Source organism: Mustela erminea, chromosome 3 (genome assembly GCF_009829155.1).
Source record: "Mustela erminea isolate mMusErm1 chromosome 3, mMusErm1.Pri, whole genome shotgun sequence".
Classification (NCBI taxonomy): Eukaryota; Metazoa; Chordata; class Mammalia; order Carnivora; family Mustelidae; genus Mustela; species Mustela erminea.
In genome coordinates this window covers 83,489,395-83,510,833 of record NC_045616.1, presented here as the reverse complement: position 1 = coordinate 83,510,833, position 21,439 = coordinate 83,489,395, and the positions used below count along the sequence as shown (strand labels likewise).

The 21,439-nt window shown below is 43.0% G+C and overlaps 1 protein-coding gene across 4 annotated transcripts in view; it reads left to right on the top strand.

Moving 5' to 3' along the window:
* The window catches only part of KCTD16 (potassium channel tetramerization domain containing 16), a 305,143-nt gene that overhangs the window by 12,994 nt on the left and 270,710 nt on the right, over positions 1 to 21,439 (top strand). For 2 of the 4 annotated variants that reach the window (XM_032336306.1, XM_032336307.1), the window contains exon 3: positions 17,514 to 17,624. The gene's annotated coding sequence lies outside the window, so the exon portion shown is untranslated. Of the gene's footprint in view, positions 1 to 17,513; positions 17,625 to 20,169; positions 20,610 to 20,961; positions 21,102 to 21,439 lie in introns of those variants that run through there. The other 2 variants (XM_032336308.1, XM_032336304.1) reach the window with 2 other exon arrangements.

Sequence of the window (21,439 nt, the reverse complement as noted above, 5' to 3'; positions counted from 1 at the left end):
TGGCTCCGGGGTTCTTCTCCAATTGAATGATAACGGACCATGTATAGAAATTGAAGCTCACAAATTTCAGTCAGGAAAGACGTCAGGGACTCTCCTTTGGCCAACACAGCTTATACCTAAAAATTAGAGCATATACTAGCATCTAAAGTTTATAAATATATAATACATGTATACATGTATAAATATGTAGCCTATTGTACCAAGTTTGTGCTAGACACTGATTATAAGAAAATTGGGGGTGCCTGGGTGGCTCAGTCAGTTAAGCGTTCAACTCGTGATCTCAGTTCAGGTCTTGATCTCAGGTCTTAATCTCAAGGTTGTGAGTTCAAGCCCTATATTGGGCTCCATATTGAGCATCAAGCCTATTTAAAATAATTTTTTGACTAATTATACCTGTTCAAAATATAAGGGGATTTGATTAAAAATTTTTAAAAATAATATCCAAACTATTATTCACAACTAGTCATCATCATAAGCGGTGACCATTTTATTCAGAAGAACTTGAGTAGCACTTAGTTTTGCAGTTTTTAAAATAAACATAGCTGCTAGGGCACCTGGGTGGCTCCATTGGTTGAGTGTCGGACTTTTGGTTGTGTCATGAGATCAAGCCCAACGGAGGGCTCCGAGCTCAGGGGGGTGTCGGTGGAGATTCTCCCTCTTCCTCTGCCCCTCCTCCCACTGGTGCGTGCTCCCTCTCTCAAACAATAAATAAATCTTTTTAAAAAAACAAAACAAAGCAAACCCAAAAAACATAGCTGCAGAGTCTCTCTCAAAACTTTTCACCTATTAGAAGAAAGCAAAAGGAGTTTTTTAACAGTTTGCTGAGGCAAGGACTAAGTTTTCTTCCTAGGGCCCACATTTTTCTCCTCAGGGCACTCCCGAAGAACAAAGTGTCAAAGGCAAGATTCCAAAGATATGTTAAAATCCTACTATCTTTCCAACAAGATCTAAGATAAAAGATTCTGTTTTCCTTTAGAACAGTCGTACTGTAAAGGAGTGATAAAAAATTGCACAAAACAGCAGTTCTCCTTAATGAATTGGAAGGAGGCAGAGGGTCATTCTAGAGCCAGTTTTACCACTAGATGTGTAATATGAGGATTTTAGCTGTTCTTGGCCTCAACTTCCTCAACTGAAAAATGAAAGAACCAGACCTGGAATGGGGATATGTCCATATAGCCACTCATCCAGTGACTGTTTGTTGAACACAGTGCCAGGCACTGTGCCTGATGCCGGTGATGGGTTCCGGTGATGAACAAAAATGGATATGATTCTTGTCTTGGAGAGCATTCAGTGCCCCTGGGGGAGACACACCTGAATCCAGTAATCACCCATCTGATGGTGAAAAGACATCTCAGGACTTTTCAGTTCCTAAATTCCAGATGCACAGAAACATACACGAATGGTTCCTAAAACACAAATCGTCATATGTTTATTTGAGAGATCTGATGAATGCCATTTTATTTTTTAGACTAACTTTCTTTCCAGCCTGTTAGCTATGAATATTGCAAAATACTCATGATGGTTTTCTACCTGTCAATGACATAATGCATTGTCCTGGCTCATTATTGTAATAATAGTTACTATGCATATTGAAAGCACTTCAAGTGATATTTCCATCTTCATTTTTCATCTCATTCTTAAACTTTTGTTTTTTAAACAAGAAGAGATTGAGAAATAGTAGGGTCTTACTCTAAAGTCTCTGACAGCAGTTGTGATGTCAATGTTTTCTTCATATAAAATTTAGAGGGAGAGAGAGGTGTTGCTTATTTTGATTGCTATAATAAAATATCACTCGGGTTCCCCCTTTTCCTTCAGATTTAAATTTTATTAATAAAAAATGGGGCAAGATGTGGAATGTGATGTCCTTACTGAATCATTAATGACTCAAGGCGAACAGGAGATAGGGCTTTGTAATTGCTTACTTGTTTATCGAATTCCTTCTTTGGCAGCTGATCTCTGGAATGCTTCATATAACACAAGTCAGGTTGTTAATTAAATCTTCTGTAGAAGTTTTAGGTTTATCTTGAAAAACGATCCTACGGGTTCCTCATGCCTCTAATTGGGCTGAAGTGTGAGGGGAGGAGAGCCAACCAGTAGTAACCTGTTTGTAATATTTTTGTCAGCAGCGATTCTACCTCAGGCTGTGATTTCAGGAACGGATATTTGCTTCCCTAACCACCCCTTCCACCCCACCGGAAGCGGATGTGATTGGTTTCGTGCATAGCACACTTTCCTCTGAGTCCAGCTTATGCATACATGCTAGGCTCACACATGCATTACATATCTGCACTTGTTTCTCATTAGGGGAGAAAGAGGCTCTGATCATCTGTAGTCCTAGGTTTCTCACTCTTTATCACAACAGCAAGTCTGCTTTTATATAAAGGCGGTTAGGCAAACGTTTCGGTTGAAAATGAACATCCACATTTTAAGATTTCATCTGGCTTTTTCTGTCAATGAGATAGATCCTTGTCTTCAAATTCTCCTTTAGTACTTCTGAAAAGCTAGTAATATTTGCCTTGTATCACTCTCAGACTCACAGTTATCTAGCAGGAGGGAATCACCAATGCCAAGTTCTCATCTTAGATTTTCTTTTTCCCAGTGCCTTCCAATAGCAGGTCCTTGAGAATATAAAGTTAGGTTTAATAGTCTGGTTTTCCAGTGCACTTTAGAGTTATACATCTGGAGGTGAGTTTTCTCATCCCATATTTTTTTTCTTGACCTCTGAGGACAGGTAACCGAAAATGATGGTTCTTAAAGAGGACATTTCAGCCTGTGGCATGTTTGTCATTGGGCAGCATCAGTAAAGGACTGGAATAGGGGTAGGGGGTAGAGAAGGGATGGGTGGGAGGGTGTGTGTGACTTGAAAACACGAGAAGGGTGATGTGATACTGTTTTTCCCAATCTAACACTGCACCCCTCCCACACCCCGGTACACACCAAGGTTGAGAACCAACCCTACACTGTAGCCTTCAAAAGCTAATCCTCCCACACAGAAGTGCCAAAAGGAAGAGAAAAGGTCCACTGTACACAGTATAATCAAGGACAAGCCCTGAAGTCATGAAGTGGGGACCTAGTGGCAACACTGATTTGCAAGAATTTTGATGAATATGATTTATAACAATGGTATCAATGCATTTACGTAGACTTTTCAGGCCTTCTGAATGATGCCTGTAAATAAGACTATATTATACTTCAATCTATTGGAGTAACAACTCTGAATGTATTTAATACGTAGGTCTACACCTCCTCGGGGGACCACATACTATTTCAAAATGTGTATGAGGTGAGTAATCTCTAGAAAATGCCGAACAGGTACATAGAATTTTACATACAGTTTCGGGGGGGTTCATGAATTTTGTGAAGTTCATCAGCAGACAAGGTTAAGAATGGGGTGTTTGAGGGAAATCATGCTAGTAAGGGGATGCAGGTTTCCTGCCTGAGCCTCTGTGCTCTCAGCTGCCTGCACAGTGCACGTGACCTTTTGGGTGGAGAGCCAGCATCCTTTCCCCATTCCTCCTCCATTATAACATGGCATGGGGAGCTCACCTTACTTCACCTGGTTGTCACGTTCCTCACCCGCCTCTGAGGGTAGTCACGGTAAATTGCTACCTGACTATTTTTCTTCCTTCTCCAGAACGGTTCTAAAGACTTCGTGCGGCCCCTATGTCAGAACTACCTCCTTTGTGCAGGATGAGGCTGACAAACCACAGCCTGTGAAGGCAGACGGGGGAAATCCACCAGGAAGAGGCTTGGGAAGGAACTGCAGATTCGTTGTGGCTAAGGGAGCCCAGAGAGAGTCATGAATTACATAGACACAAATGTCTGCAGTTTGATGATCCCCCCCCACCCACCCCTGGTCAGGCACTTAATCACTCTTTCCTCTGTGTCTCCTTAACTCCACTATACCTCAATTATAGCTCCTATTGCTGTGCTGGGATTATTTGTTTATGAGTCTGTCTCTCTTACCAGACTCTGAGCAATTCCACGACTTATTTATCTCTGTACCCCAATCCGGTGTCTGGGTGAAGAGCGCAGGCTCTGGAGTCAGACTGTCTGCAATCAGATCCATGCTCTGTGCGTGTGAATAGGATGACTGTGGGGCAGGCTACGTTATTTAGTTGAGCCCTTGGTTTCTCTCTTTCTCTTTTTTTCTTTTTTTTTTCTTTTCCTTTCCTTCCCCTCCTCCCCTTCCCCTCCTCCCCTCCCCTCCGCCCCTCCGCCCCTCCCCTCCTCCCCTCCCCTCCGCCCCTCCCCTCCCCTTCTCTTCCCTTCCCTTCCCCTCCTCCCCTCCCCTCCTCCCCTCCCCTCCTCCCTTCCCCCTTCCCCTTCCTCTTTTCCTCCTTCCGCCTTTCTCCCCTTCCTTCCCTCCTTCCTTTCTGTCCCTCAATTTCCTTTGCACCTAAAAGTGTCACCCTAATGATATTTATTGGTTAATTGTGAAGAATAAGTGAAATCAGGCTTAGCACAGTGAAAGCCTCTATACATATAATAATAGGCGTTACTATTCTATCTATTACCGTTAGTATTGATGGCTGAATATCAGTACTTACTCTAGTTCACCTGCCAGGAAGAAGCCTTTTAGGCTTAAACTAACCAAAGAGCGCACATTTCTCCCAGGGCTCTCCTTGTCACCCCTGCCCTCTTTGCTTACTGACGCCCCTCCCCTGCAACATAGTAATTGATCTCCTCCTTTGTCATCTTGTGCTCATCGTCATCTGACACCTGCTCTGTTTATTTGATTATAGTCTCGAATGTAAACTCCTCGAAGGAGATTTGGTTACTTGGGGTTCACCAATGCCTAGAGCAATGTCTGCCTGGCACATAGAACATGCTCAACCAATATTTGTTGAATGAATGAATGAATGAGTGGAAACATGGACACAACAACACACTTCACCCTTCTTTAGGTGAGTCTTGCTGACCATCACTCAATGTCATGCCCTAAATGGGCACATTTCTTCACTTTGCCAGATGGTCATAGAGCAGCTTTTTGTTTTTTGTTTTTTGTTTTTTTTAAGATTTCATTTATTTATTTGACAGAGATCACAAGCAGGCAGAGAAGCAGGGAGAGAGAGAGGAAGAAGCTGGCTCCCTGGGGAGCAGAGAGCCCGATGTGAGGCTCGATCCCAGGACCCTGGGATCATGACCCAAGCTGAAGGCAGAAGCTTTAACCCACTGAGCCACCCAGGCGCCCCCATAGAGCAGCTTTTACCTTGATTTCTCTTTCCTCCATGACTGGGGTGGGGAGGGAAAGATATTTGCTGCTTGTTACAAAAACTGAAAGGTTTAGAACTTTGATGTCAAAGCCACAACCTTCAGCAGGGGCTGTGCGGGGAAATCGCTGAGCTGAGCAGGAGGGGCCCCTTTGAGAGGGGACAAAGGAGGAGGCAGGACAGGGGTGGATGAGTCCTCCCTCACCTTGTGGGAGTAGCTGTTGTTGAGAAACTTGTTCCTGTCAGGCCTCCTCAGAAACTCAGTCACTACTCCCAGTGGAGAGACTCAAGTGCAAACTCCTCAGCAGTCCTCCCACTCCTCCTCCACAGGTACCTTCTGTTGTAGCCAAACTGGATCATGCCCTGTTCTTTCCCAGCTTCCATACTCCTGCTTGTGCCCACGCTTAGGCTCCTGTGCACGCGTGCGCGCGCACACACACACACACACACCCACAGACACACACACTCCTTCAACTGTTTTTTTTTCCCTTCTGTATGGTACCTTTTTTTTCTAGATTCTACGATCCTTCAAGGTGCAATTACAATACTGTCTCGCCAGGATATTTCCTCCAATTTCTCTCCCATTCCTCCGCTTTAGACTCTGGAGGCAGTCAGCTGAGTTCTTCCTCAGATTCCTTCAAGAATTTTTACCTGTCTTTTGGGGGTACTTGCTAGCTTTTCGCCACACTGAGCTATCTCCAGACTTGTCTGCTAAATTGTCTTGAGGGCGGGGACTCTTTTCTCTATTTTCTGTGTGAACCAGATACTCAGTGAATGTTTCTGAGTGGGGCTCTCAGTTTACAGTTGAATATATCCATTTTCCTAGCAGTACAAAAAAAAAAAAAAATCCTTAGGGCCTGTCTGTTGGTAACATTTTATTTATTTTCAAAGGTTTTATTTATTTATTTGAGACAGAGAAAGGGAGAAGCACAAGTTGTGGTGGGCAGAGGGAGAGGAAACAGCAGACTCCCCACTGAGCAGGGAACCTGATGCCAGACTCCATCCCAGGACCTCAGGATCATGACCTGAGCCTGAAGCAGACACTTAACCGACTGAACGCCCAGGCACCCTGATAACATTTTGAATATAACTTGTTTTTCTCATACGGTCAGTGCAGATGAATTTTTTCACCATCTGTTCTGTAAAAGGCAAAACAATAACTAATGTGCACATAGAGCTGGGCTTGTATTTCTTGAGACCTGGGGGAGAAGTGGTCACTCTCTGGGAAAACTCCTCCTTAACTTTGTTTTCAGGTGGGAGACTTACCAAGTGAAAGAAACAAGCAGCTGGCTGAGATTCCCTTTGAGATGGCAGGTAAATCACCAGGGTTATTCAGGATAAGGTGCAGTTTCTCAATGCCTTAAGCCTATGCAAGTTATCACTCAGTGATAACACTGCTCCCTTCTGTTCCTCTGGATTGTTAGTACCAGCGACTTCCGCAGGCTGGTTTCAGGATGCTGATGTGAATTATCAGTTTCCAAGAAATGCTTGCTTAAGGCAGAAAGGAAAAGGAACACATAGGGTTAGTATGAGCCATGATTTTATTCTTTCAAGTTTTCTCTTCTGAAACACTAAATTTTGTTGGGAGGTATTAATTCAGATACACACACACACACACACACACACACACACACATGCATATTATATTTCAGGGGAACTAATGAAGTAAAAAATCATAACAAAATTATTTCAGGAGAACGAATAAAGTACAAAATCATAACAAAATTAACAAAATCCTAACACAACTCCCTTATTTATTTGTACTCTAAGACTTTCCATAATCTTTTCTAGTTCCTAAAACTTCCCTATTCCTTCCCTTGGGAGTTAAATGTCCCCACTGGTCAATGCATGGGGACTCTTTCATTTCAGACAGAACCTTCCAGACTAAGAGCACTTATAAGAGCCATGGCAGGTGTGCTTTACATACCAAAGGCCAACACCACTTCCTCCACAAAACACTGTGAAATGACTTACCTCAGTACTTTTGAATTGCTTTGTAACTCTAGTTCCCTTTCCTTGCAAGTCCATTTACATATCTCTAAAGCCCTTGAGACTGGATAACATAGGGCTGTGAATCTTTAGACTTTATTCTAAAAACAACGGGGAAGCCAATTAAGCTCTGTGGGCAAACGATGTCATCTTTGGAAGGCTGGCACTGTCAGCTTTGTGTTGAATGAACCAAGATGAAAAAGCTTGGGGAGAAGAACAGGAGCAGATCCACATGTAACACGGCAACCAGTACTTGCACCATGTAACCAAAATCCTTACCAGTTTCTCCTCATTTATCCTCTCTCAAGCCTAGTCCAGCCACCAGCATCTGTCACTTGAATCCCTGTAACTGTTTTCCTAACTCATTGCTAGACAACCAATCTTGCTCCCCTATGTTCGGTTATCCCCACAGCAAGCCAAAGACAACTTCAAAAAACAGGTGACTTATTACAAGACATGATCAGAGAGGGAGACAAAGCATGAAAGACTCTTAACCATAGGAAAAAAACTGAGGGTTGCCCAAGGGGAGGTGGGTGGGGGGATGGGGTAACTGGGTGACAGGTATTAAGGAAGGTATGTGAGCAACGGCTGTTATATAAGACCGATGAGTCACTGAATTCCACCTCTGAAACTAGTAACACATTATATGTTAATCACCTGAATGTTTTTTTAAAAAAACTGCACACTTTTAATCATAATATGAAATGAAATGTGAATCTGATTTATTAAAAACAGTGACTTGCCATCATACTTGGAATGAAGTCTATGCTCCTACCGTGTGCGTGCGGCCCAGCACAGTTGACTTCTCTCTGCTTCTCAGACCTATACTCTCATTTCTGCTCACTGGCTCTAACTTGCTGGCTTTGTTGGTTTCCTGAACAAGCCGTAAGTTTAGTCTGACCTCAGACACGTGAGCCTTTGTTCATACCATTCCTCCCGTCTAGAGCATGCTGTTCCCAGAACTTTACATAAACAAGTTGTCTTCTTGCTTCAGCTCAAATATCACTTCCTCAGTGAGTCCCAACCTGTGGTACTTCATCCTCTTCTCTTTGTCTCCCCACTCCCAGCCCAAGAGATTCTTTTTCAAATCACCTGGTTCTATTTTATTTATAACCCATATCACTATTGGAGATTATCTTTCTCATTTATTTGCTTACTTGCTCAAGATGGAAGCTCTGTGAGGTCAAGGATCTGGTCTACCTTGTTTATCTCAGGATCCCCAACACAGGTTTTGCTGCACCTGGTTCATGGTGAATGCTTGGTGATTATTTGTTGAATATATGAATCTGGGTAAAAGGTAAAGAAGAAAGGCAGGACAAGAGGAAGTGGAAGAGAAGAGACACCTGAAAGACTTATAGAAGAGATAGAGTGGCTCAGTTTGATTATTGGATATCAGGAGCCAATGGAAAGGGTAGGAGAGGTAATGGGTTTTTACCTGGAAAGTAGAAGAAGACCAGTGATGCCTTTAACTCAAGGAGAACTTGGTGGAATATAATGGATGGGAGTGGCAGACAGATATTTGGCTTCGGCCTTGAGTGTGAGATGTGTTGGGTCTGTGCAAAACAGCCCAGTAGGTATGTAGAAATTGAAAAGAGGCCAAAGCTAAACATTTCGATTTTGGAGTCCTTTGCACTGTGATGATAGTCCATGGAGACTGAATTTTGCCAATGGGGCAAAGCATCTGGGATGAAGAGAACTTTAAAAATGTACAGATTTTTGTCTAAAGATCCTTGTGTATAAGAAACCATGCTGGTACAGGTGACATCTAACAAATGAGGAGCAAGGGCTGGTGTTTCAGGGGACGTGGGTTGGAGACACTAACAATTTGTCAGGTAAAGAGTGACTGTGCTCTTCGACAAGGAGCGTGACAGCACTGCCATATGGTGCCCTCTGACCTGCCCCAAATAGCTCTAGGTTAGAGGTTGTGTACGCTGAAGCCATCCGTGAGACTGCTCTGCTTCCTTCCCTTCAACTCCGAGGGGTATTCAGAGAGAGAACTGGGTAAACTTAATGATGAACCTCTATCCTCTGATCTAGGCAGTGTGTAATCTTAAACAATTTAGGGGGAAAGAGCATGAAGGAAAGCTACATTTCTTGAGCACCCACTGTGGATTTGGTGATGAACTTGGCACTCCATATACATTTTCCTATTTAATCCTCACAAAATCTCTAATAAGGAATGATGATTAGTACCCATTTTACAGATGAGAGAACTGTGACTAGAGATGTGATGTAATTTTCCCAAATGGTAAATGATGGAGCTGGAATTTGGCCCCAGAACAGCCTGATCCCAAAGCCCACATTTGGAACCACTAATGCCTCCCTGGGTACGAAATAACTGTTTTTAGCCCTTAAAGTTTATTGCCGTATTTCTTTGTAAATTTCTTTCCCTTTCCATCCCAAAGTTTGTGAATATTAGGTCAACAAATCAGGCAAACCTTTTTTTTTTTTTTTTTTTTTTTGCGTTAAGAAAGGTAACCAAAATTACTCCGAGGTTGTCCTTTTGTGCTGAACAACAGTTAACTCTTATTCTTTTATTAGATCTCCTGTGTGTTACACAATTGCCTTAAAGAACTGCTATTGCTTACAGACGGTCTACTTTCCCAAACCCTCAGGATATCCTTAATTACCAGGTTTGTGGGGTATCTGACATAAAAGAGTGCTCTGGATCCTCCTCCATTTCCATCCCCGAGTCTTAACTAGATGCCCATCCCGTTGGTGGTGGGAGCCTGCTCCTGGAAATGGTCACGTTAGTTCAGCAGGTGGTCTCCCGGATTCCCGCAGCACGATACCGCGGGGCGGTGCAGCTGCCGTCACACTTTACCAATGGCCCTTCTTTCTTGCCAAGTCTCCTGAAGTTGTGATACGCCTCTGGCCTAATGTTTCTTCTTTTTATCCTCAGTACCGTTGTTGGCCCATATTTCCAGGCAGCGGTGAGGCTCATGCTGCCGTGCAGAATGTCAAAGGATTTCTGCCAAGCAACATCTGTCTGCTGCTCTGAGTTTCATAGACTATGTCCTTGGAGGCATTTGGAGCTGTTGCAGTGAGGCCTGCTTGCTGCCATCCAGGTGCCTCCTTGGTCTCTTATAGAATCCACAGCACCATCACTTACATGCCTTCTGTCAGTCATCTGGAACCACGGTCCAGTGGCACAAAAGTCATGGCAGAAAGAGGGAGCTTGTGGAGTAAATAAATAATGGGGACGGGCCCTTCAAATGTCTCTTCGTCTTTGTTGGCTGAGAATCAAATATAAATCAGCTGTAGGGACTAGTGTTGTAATGGGCTTACATTTATATCCACATATAAAATATTTCTGAGACAATCAGGACTCTTAATGAATCAGTCCAGTTTGGGGCAGTTCTAAATGTGTTCTAAATGAGTGCCCCGTAAATGTGTAGTGATGCAAGGTGGCACTTCCTTTAGTCCATCTATATTTTATAAATGGGCACTTTGTGCTAGGCATGAAATGGCTCTATTCTTGTTTGCACCGTGTCTCTCTCGTGGAGCTCCTTCCAGTTCTTTCCACAGCAATCGCTGCTTGGTCCAGGCTGCCGTAACTGATATCCACGTTGGACGTATGGCGCTTTCCTTTCAATGGCCCCACTGGATTATCAGCTTGTTGAGGGTGAGACTCATGTCTGATTCATCTTTGCCTCTCCTACAGGGTCTCACGTAGCTCTTTGTACACACAGATATGTAAATATATGAGTAAGTGAAGAAAATCAAAGACATGAGTCAGGAGAGGGATTTTAAAGGAGTTGAAAGCTGCTTTTGTTGGGCTCCCTCAACCTCAGCTGTTGTGACTAATTGGGTGTCTGGGGAAGGACTCTGCGTTGGCTCTGATTAGGCAGTGGCTCTGCAGGTGAAATTTTTGGGAGGAGGGAGTTATTATTGTGAGGCGCTGATGTTCTCAGCCTGGCCTATATTGGTTACTTCCATTGGCAATTTCTTTCTTTCTTTACACTTATAGGCATAAATACCCGTAGGCAAAATGGCAATGTAAGGAGTGCATTTGCCTACTCTCTTTGATGCAGATAAGAAATCCATCACTTCTTTATCCCTAGCCCATGCATCTAATTTTTTCACCTGAATTTATGATTTTATCTAATATCCCATTTGGGGGTAATCTCAGCCTCCGTGTCCAGTATTATTGCACTTCAACAACATAACTGCTTTTAAAATTTCATTTAAATGTGTGAAAAATCCAAGGGGCTGGTTGAGAAATACCAGGTTGAATCCAGTTTCTATCAGATACATAAATCTTTTTTTGTGTCACCCCGTTTGTTCATCGGCATTCTTTTTCCTGATGAATGGCAACCAGCTATCTCAGGAAGATGTATGACACTGGCTCCATTTCAAATAATTGTCTGATATCCTCCGGCAGCCATTGGAAACACACACTGCAAACCAGCCTGTCATTTCAAGAGACCCTAGGGTAATTGGGAGATGTGCTTGAGGTTCAGATCATGGTCTATAAAGGTAACATACAATTTCTTTGGCAGAAGCAGCGCAAATCTGCATTGTACAGCAAAGCGTGATGTTTCCCAACTCACATTTAAATTGTGTGGTGTAGCCCCTAAAATCTTGTGCCCAGTGTGTGTCTCTGTAGGTCAACCATTACCAGGCCTTCTAACCACACACCCCATGCCACATACCTTTTTGGGAGGCTGCAGAGTGACTGACACATAAATTGGCTGGATTAGAATTCCCTGGTATCTTTTCAAGTTTTTTTTTTTTTTGAAGTAAATTGCATTTTTTCCCCAGCATCGAGGCACTTAATTTTTTTTTAATTGTTCTGAGGAGAGTCTTATCCCAAAAGCAGTTTCTTATTTCTAAAAGCCTCTAAATTCTGGAACATAAACATATAAATTTGTATTACTCATCCTTTTGGATTCATGAAGGTCTAATTCTCTATGCTGGGATACAAACTTTTTATTTTTCATCTCTGAAATCATTATTCCATTTGAAACCAACATCTCAGGAGTAAAGAAAATTGGAGATGCCACGTCAGATCAGACTCTTTTGTTGTATCCAGCCAAAATTTCTGGATACCCTTGTCCCAGATAATAGCCTTTTCATTCATTCATTCGTTATTTATGAATTCATTCATTCATTCACTTCTTAATCTTAACAGTCCTTGCACAAATACTTATGGAGTGCTTACTCTGTGCCAGGCCCAGAACCAGAGTTAGAATATAGTGGGAATCTGCACTAGGAATTCCTTGTTGCGCCATGCGATGTCAAATGCAAATATTGGAAACAGACTAAGGGTGTTTAATAAAAGGAACTATATGGCTGAGTAAGTTTGGTGTACTTAAAAGGGGGCTTTGGGTTCAGGCAGACTTGGTCTGACCTATTGCCAATAACCCAGCCTGTCGGAGACTCTTTTATTCTCCCCACAATGCCAACAGTTGAAAATTGCTGTAGGAACCGGAAAAGATAATGTATGTGAAAATGTCTGGCAGTCTGGACCAGTTTCATTTGTTGATTTTATTAATTTGTTTGGCCTCAGGCACTGACATAGATATTTTAAGAAAGTGGCATCAATGAAATTTTGAAACTGAAAACTTTGTTATGTCTTGCTCTTGCTGGGGTGTTCCTTTTAATGGCTCTTTTTTTGTTCAGTCTAGTTTGACTCCAAATTGGGTACACACATGACCCATTTGCAGTGGTGAGTGCAGAAAGGCTGTTTTTCTGCAGGCAGTTGATTTCTCTGGGACCTGACCAAATGAACAGATCCCTCCTAGCATGGAAAACTCAATGTTTTGGTGAAGAAACTGAAATCAGGGGTGCCTGGGTGGCTCATGGCTCAGTCGGTTAAGGGCCTGCCTTCTGTTCAGGTCATGATCCCAGGGTCCTGGGATCGAACCCCGAGTCGGGCTCCCTGCTCAGTGGGAAGTCTGCTTCTCCGTCCTGCTGCTCTTGGGCTCTGGCTCTCTCCCTCTCTCTCAAATAAATAAATAAAATCTTAAAGGAAAAAAAGGAAACTGAAATCAACTGTTTTATATTCCCAACCAACAGTTCATTCCAATATGACCCTGTCAGCTTCTTAACATATTATTTTATTTGAGGATACACTCTTGCTCCTGCAATTAAATTCAACAAAGATGTAGTGAGCCCCTTCAAAACAGGAACTCCTGTGCTATTGGTCTGCCCAGTGGGTTTCTTGCACATCATTCAAAAAGCAGGGGGAAAGTGCACTGGATACCAAGCAGTGTTTCAGAGCATACAAGAAATCCCCAGCTTTGACTCTTCAAGTCTTCTAATAATTCAGTTTTGTTCCTTGAATGAAATCCTTCCATTTGTTATTCGGTCTTTGTCCTTCTGTCTTCCTGCTGTGCCCCATCTGCAGATGCCACTGGTAAGATTCATTTCAACCTATGAGACTGACATGTTTGGATTTAGCTGTGAAAAATGCCTTCTACAAACAATTGCTACACCAGAGGGACTGTGCTGAATCACCGCAAAGCGATGTGAGATCTTTTGAACGAGCCAGCCTTCATTTGCCTTCCTCCATGCATCATCCGATGAAAGGCACAGCTACTTACTAAGGCTGGAGAGGATGCTTTTAGATCAACTACTTGTCCATCTCCAAGGACAAGTGTGCTTAGGGTTCCAGTATCCTTTTCCTTTCTTCTCTTACCCTGCTTGAAGGAAGAAGCAGACTTTCAGAAAAGGGACCAGTCACATCACCAGCATGAATGAGTACTGTGGGACAGTTTCCATCCCCTTGTCCACACAGACCCGGGACATAGGTGCAGGGAGCAGAGGGAACAGGGGCAGAAGAGGTGATCGAACCAAGTATAAATATAATCACATTGGCCATTACTTATTGAACATTTGCTGTATTCCAAGCACTTTCAGAACATTCTTTAATCCTCACATCAGTCCTACAGAGTAGATACTTTTATTTCTAACGTATACATGCGGAGAACATCCTGGGAGAGGCACAGTGATTAGGTCAGAATCCTGGAGCTGGTACTTTCCTCTTTCAGACCTGACTCTGCCTGAATCTAACACCTGCTCCTTTTAATTGTAACTAGGATTTTCAAGCTCTACTCCCTGTAAGTCGTTGTAGGGTGTTTAATAAATTCCATTTATGCATGTATGAAACTATTCAGAAAAAAAAAATGCAACTGCATTCTAGAGACCAGGGGCATACTATTGCAATTTCTGACCAGTTGCTTTTTTTTTAAACAAACATTTTGACTTAAGACCTAAGTTTGTTCTGTTTTTTTTTTTTCTATAAAGATTTTATTTATTTATTTGACAGACAGAGATCACAAGTAGGCAGAGAGGCAGGCAGAGAGAGAAGGGGGGAAGCAGGCTCCCTGCTGAGCAGAGAGCCCGATGAGGGGCTCGATCCCAGAACCCTGGGACCATGACTTGAGCCAAAGGCAGAGGCTTAACCCACTGAGCCACCCAGGCGCCCCTGTTCTGTTTTGATACCACTTGGATCTGTTGCATATTTTGGAACAATGACAAAGATGTCCTTTGGAAAATGGGTGTCCTACGTAGGAGATAAAAGGTTGACAATTACTGACCTACAAATTACTCCTTTGTCAAGAGATATATTGCATAATATATAGCAAATGTAATGAAGCCTAAGCCAACGTGTAATACAAAAAATAATATGTGGGAAAGCATACTTCTAGGGAAAGGACTGCAGGGAGAGGCAAGAGTAGACCTCTTTTTTTTTTTTTTTTTTTTTTTTAATTGTGATTTCTAAAATACCGCTTGTGTATTTGCTGGAATCAGTTGCTGGGTAGTTGGGCAGCTATATTCTATTTTTCCCTTCACTTCCCACCTGGGCTGCATTCCACACTGCTGAGATCACAATTTCTAAGTACATATGTGTGTGGGTTGGCTTTACACAACCCTGTGACCAAACAGTGCACTCCTTACTTTGACCATGTGCTCCAGAAAAACTTCCCAGTTTTGAAGGGAAACCCAGGGGCATCTGGGTGACTTCAGTTGGTTAAGTGTCCTACTCTGGATTTCGGCTCAGGTTATGATCTTTGCGTTGTGGGATCAAGCCCTGCATTAGGCTCCGCGCTGGGTGTGGAGTCTGTGTTATGATTATCTCTCTCTCCTTCTCCTGCTGCCCCTTTCCTCACCCCTCTAAAAAACAAACAAACAAACAAACAAACAACCCCAAACAAGTAAAATAAAAATAATTCTGTTTTGAAGGGAAACCTAAAAGGTGACCATGCACCCACACCTACTACAGAAATGTGTACCCTCTTTCCACTGTCACATGCTCACATCAAAAACCTTAAGCCCCTAATACAGTCAATAACACCACCTCATACTCGAGTAGCACTACTTTCTGTTCAGATCAGCATAAACTTCTTTTAAAGCTCAGATCTTAAAATGACAGTTCCCTTGGAAGAACTTTACATACTTCCATTCAGAGGCATCATGCTGGTATCAACATCTTTAGCTATTATACGTATTTTATGAGAGTGTAGTTCAAGAATATTTCCAGGAGAGACCAAGAGAAATGTCTAGGTTGAATGTTTGCTGTTATGTAAAACTTGGAGGTGGATTTGAGGCAACAGTGGGTAACCACAAAGGGTCTCCCCTTCCAACTTGAAGGTTATGCAGACCTAATCCAAATTCTCTCTTGCAAGGCGTTATATTAACGAGATCGCTATTTGCTGCCTTCTTGCTCTGTCTCTTATATAGCAAATTACTGCCTGGTAAGTCTCTGACAATTTGGCAGCTGTATTTTATCTTTATTTTGCCATCAGTCACAGTAACTCTATAAAGGGAGACAGGTTCATTCTATAGATATGGAAGCAGAGGCCACCCTGAGGTTAAGTGGTCTGTTCAAAACATATGTGGACTGTGTAGGACCCAAAGCTGAAAACAGCTGCAGGCATCTGTCTGCTCACGAATCTAGAACTTTTTCATCTTTGCCTTCCATGGGGACGATTTTGTGTGTGTGTGTGTTTGTATGTGTTTGTGTTCAGAGACTGTATCGAATTCAGCTTTGTAGCTTAAGTACTTGCAACTGTGTTGGACACACAGAGGCACTCAATAAATCCATGTGGCATGAATGAAAGTGTCCCGAGAAGGGAACATGGTAGGACAAAAGACAGTGGTATTTTCTTTTCTAACCACTGTTGTGCTATTTTCAGTTCCCATTCTCCCACCTTATCGCCTCCAGCAAATCTTCAAATCCTCACATTATTAATACATATGCTTATAATCAGCAATGATCTTCACCTACACCTGCAGAGTGAGGAGAGTGAAGATTTTGGAAGTAGAACTGAATTTCAGTCTTTGGGCATCTTCTGTTAACTTCTTTATGCCTGCGCTTCAGTCTACCAATGACAAATGGAGTTACTTCCACAGCCATCATCGAGACTGCTGGTATTTTGCAAGCACATACCTAGGGCCAGACAACATGCTCAGGATCTTACATGCATCATGGTATTGAATCTGCACAACACGCCTGGGAGGCAGGTCTTCCTGTTATCTTCATTTTACCCTGGCTCAGAGACGTTGAGCTCCTCCTCTAATGTCACACAGCCATCAGGCAGAGTTAGAAGAGGGATTATAATTGTTGTGAGTTCTTGAGGGCTGGCCCTCCACAAACAGTACTTGTGTTAGGATAACAGTGATGATGCAGGAGACCTTGGGTCATGCGACACAATGAATGTATGGCATTTTGGTCTACATTTATGAGATCATTCCCTCCCTGATAACAAAGACAGTCAGCATAAAAGCTATCTCTGCTCCAGCGGGGAGGAAACTTAAGGATGTGTTAGGAGGTAAGGATGTGCAAAGTGAACACATTATCCCAAATTTATAATTGTCCTTTTGAGAATACACTCTTCAGCATTCAGCTATGGGGGTGTGTGCAAGTAGGGAACAGGAAACAGAGGCTAAGACACATTTTTTCAACTCCATAATCTACCCATGGTGTATCCAAATGTGCTATAGTCTTGACTATTACGGATGAAACATTCTCCCTTTTTCTTCCCCTAAGAGAAATCTGTTGCTGTATGTTCAGCCTTTGGGCCGAGTGGAGGATCCCACAATGTTTCAGCGGAGAGCTGTCAGAACAGAACAATAACACTAGCTGTGTTATCTGCTGACACGGAGGACAGGAATACGCTTACAGCCTAGAATTGGCTTCTTGCCTCTTGTTAAGGCACCAAGCAGCTGGGCTTACTGACAACCTCCCTGAGACACATGCGCTTACTCAAGCACTATTTAAATCTCTCTCTATGGTGGATTGCTTTGTTTCCTTCGAGCCTGTTACCTCTTTAATCTCACTTCTCATTTGTTTGCATCCCCTAGACTAAAGGAACAAGAAAATGTATGCATCAGAGGATGGTTACCCAGGCCGGTAGACCCCAGCTTGAAAAGGCTTTGAGCCAATCTGGAACCAAACCCCTGACTTCTCAAAAGGTGAGACAGAGGCCCATGCAGTTTTGATTTCGGAGGCTCTGGGTAGATTAAAAGGTAAATAATATGCACATGGGGCGCCTGAGTGACTCAGTAGGTTAAGCACCTGACTCTTGATATAAGCAAGGTCATGATCTCAGGGTCTTGAGATGGGGCTCCCACCTTGGGCTCTAGGCTCCAGGTTCAGAGGCTCAGTGGGGAGTCTGCTTGAAGATTCTCTCCCAGTGCCCTTCCCCAACTCTCCTTCATGCAGGAAAGCTCTCTTTCTCTCTATAAAATAAATAAATAAATCTAAAAAAAAAAAAAGGTAGTCTGACCTTTGAAACCCTGACCAATAAAGAGATAGAACTCATTTTCAAAATTCAGAATCCTCTCAATTAAATTATAAAATCTTCTAGACTTGAATTTAACTTAATATTGAAAACTCTTTAAAATGAATTGCTGGGTTTTCTTCAAATGCGTAGTTTGAATTTTTTTTTTTAATTTGCCTCCTCGCCATTCCTATTCTAGAATATAAGCAGCTCAAAAAATTGATCATAATGAGTAGGCAGTGATCTAAACCCCGTCTTGCTACTTCACAGCTGTGTGACCTTGTGGAAATTCTTTCCCTCTCTGGTCCTCAGTTTATATATCTCTAAGATGAGATGGTAATTTCCATTTTCTCAAGTTTCCTATTCTTATTTTCTTATTCCCAATCCTCACTTTCCTGCCAAACTGACCCCAGAATAAATAAATTAAAATATATATATATATTTAAATTTAATTTTAAATAGAGGCTCCATGCCCTTTGTGGAGATCTCATGACCCTGAGATCAAGACTTGAGCTGGGATCAAGAGTCATATGCTTAACTGAGTGAGTCACCCAGGCACCCCTGTCCCCAGAATATTTTAAACCCAACCTCCAAAGCTATTGTTATGGTTTACTGGCCCATTCTGTTAAAAATAAAATGAAATGTTTGCTTATTTCTAACTACAACTAAGCCCAGTACTTACTAAGCATGTACTCAGATCTCCATTTTTTTCCTTTATTTTGTGGCAACTAAATATTTATTTTGTCATCATGGTGAACAGTGTGTGTCTGGTCATACTTAAACCAACATAAAAACTTTTAAAGCAGGGACACCTGGGTGGCTCAGTGGATTAAGCCTCTGCCTTCAGCTTGGATCATGATCTCAGGGTCCTGGGATCGAGGACTCCGGCTCGGGCTCTCTGCTTCCTCTTCTCGTCTCTCTGCCTGCCTCTCTGCCTGCTTGTGATCTCTGTCTGTCAAATAAATAAATAAAATCTTAAAACAACAACAACAACAAACTTTTAAAGCAGGAAATATCTAACTTTTGGCCTGGCTAAGTGGTCAGTTACAGATCTGCACTGATAGCATATAGACACTAGATGGCGATATAAGCGCACCAAATAATAAATATTCCCTTGATTGGTCCAGTTTGAAAATCCCAATGATTAAGGCCATAACAGGTTAATACATTAGTTAAAGAAACAAAGTCAAATATAATCAGGTGTTGGAGTGTTAGCTAATATTCCATATGTGTTCAGTAACCTGATATTATTGAAAGAAAAGACTGTTAAACTAAAAATTAATTTATCCTGCTGCTGAGTCTATCTGTAATCTAATTCTTGGGGCAAGAGTTGGCAATAAACACATGATCCCTTAAAATGTACCTAATTCATACTTTCATCTCCATTTTTGGCTTTTGCTTTTTTTTTTTTTTTAAATAGAAGTTATTTGGGATGGAGTGTGCCTCACATGTATTATTCATAGATGAAATGCTATATTCTGATTAGGAGGGTGAGTCCTAAGACACTGGCATTTTAAAGGGGAAATGGTCGACTTACTGTAAGCTGTTGGCTGGGCCATTATTGACTGGCAGGATCAACTGGAAGCACTTTGTTAGTGGATTAGGTTGCCCTGGAAATGCCTTCCTGAAACTCTAATGATGCACTTAAGGAAGCCCTCTGGGATAGGAGTAAAATGTCTCTTAGCCGGGTGTGTCTTCCACCAGAGTCCTCTTGGGATGAGATGGGAGGGGGCTGGGGCATGTCCAAAGAGAGTCTCAGTAAAGACACAGCCCCAGAAAAAGGTTGCAGGTACCAATTTCTTGCAGGTAAGCTGAGATAATGACTTGCTGATGTCAGCTGTGGGCTTTCTGCGAGTTCCAGTAGCTCATGTATTCTTTGGAAAGAATATCATTCGTTCCAGAGAGACTGTATTTATTTATTGTTTGCTGGGGGTGGGGAGGCACAGGGATGGAGAAGGGGGCGGGGAAGAGGGCATCTGAAGGAGAACACGGTTTAATGCCCTTTGCTTGTAAGAAAGAGCCACTATGTAGCCTGAACATTGGGGTCCTTCGGTGTGCTTTCTTCTTTTCCTTTTTTAAATGAGCCTATGTGGACGGGAAATTTGCCCTTCAGCTGAAATTCAGTGCCTGTGCCAAGGGTTTGTTTGTACATTTTTCCAATGCAAAATCCCTTGTGTTCCTGTCACCGCCGGGGTGGGGGGTTATTTCTGGGGAATGGTGGCGGCGGTGGAGGTGTAAAAAGCAGGAAGAAGAGGCGAAGCGAAGGCCGTGGCAAACTACAGACTCGCGGGCAGGACGCTGAGGGAAGTGGCTGCGCGGCGCCGCGTCCCCGCCCAGAGCCGGGAGCAGGGGAGTCGCGTGTCGCGGCCGGTGCGCGGCGTCCCCGTGCAGTCCTGGCGACCTGTCACCGAGGACGACGTGACTCGGAGCTGCCTCCGCTTTCTCCAAGCCGTATTCCTTTAAGATGATGTAATAGTCATTTCCCTGGATGGTGTCTTGCCTGCGCCGCTGAAACAACAGCCCCCGAACTGCGCTGGGAACTGTGGAACCACCCAGCTCCGCCGGCCGCCGAAGCCCGAGCCCGAGCCCCCCGCGGCCCCTCTGCGCTGCGGCGGCCGGGCTCCCCGCGGCTCCCGCCGGCCTGCGAACATGGGAGTCCGTCTGCCCTTGCCGGCAGGTGGGGTGGCTACCTGGGACCCCAGCAGGGCACATCTGTCTTTCTTCCTGCTGCTGGGCTTTCCGAAAAGCTTCTAAGTCCCAGTACCGCTTCCAACTCTCCTCTGTTTTAAGGATTCTTTCTAAGGTTTGATTTTTTTTTTTTTCCTTCCCCTTTTTACTGGAGAAGCTTTGGTTGGGTATTTTTCTCTGCCTTGCTTCTTCGACCCAACCACCTCTCATCACGCTTCAACTTTTTTTGTGACTTGTTTCAACTTGAGACTGGGAGTGAATACATACCTATATACAAACATACAAATATACATTTATATAAATATTTATATATATATATATAAAATTATTTTCTAAGAGCACATCTCGCTGGCACTTTTCATTGATACCTCTGTCCTTTAACTCTTTGGGATTTGACAAGCTCCAGACTCTGGCTGTGGATTCTGCTTGCTTTGCAAATGGGTATCTCTTCACAGGAGCTGGGTTTCCAGCACTGACTAAGGTAAGTTCTGTGACTTATTGCTTTACCAGACCAGCTTGGAGGAGAAAAAAAAAAAAAAAAAAAAAAAACCCCTTTTAAAAGTTGAAAATCTTATATTCCTTCTTAAAGCAGAAATACCAGTAGAAATATTTTTAATACTAATGGCTGGAGACAGAGGCATATGGCTAAACATGTAGACACAAAATAGCTTGAGAGAAGCTACAATTTAGTTGAAGAATGGCTGAAATCAGTAGTTCCTGGGCTGCTTATGTAAAATAATCTCTCCCTCCCTCCCTCCCGACTTCCCTCCCGCCCTCTCTCCCTCCCTCTCCTCTCTCCAGTGGTGTCTCTTTTTCTGA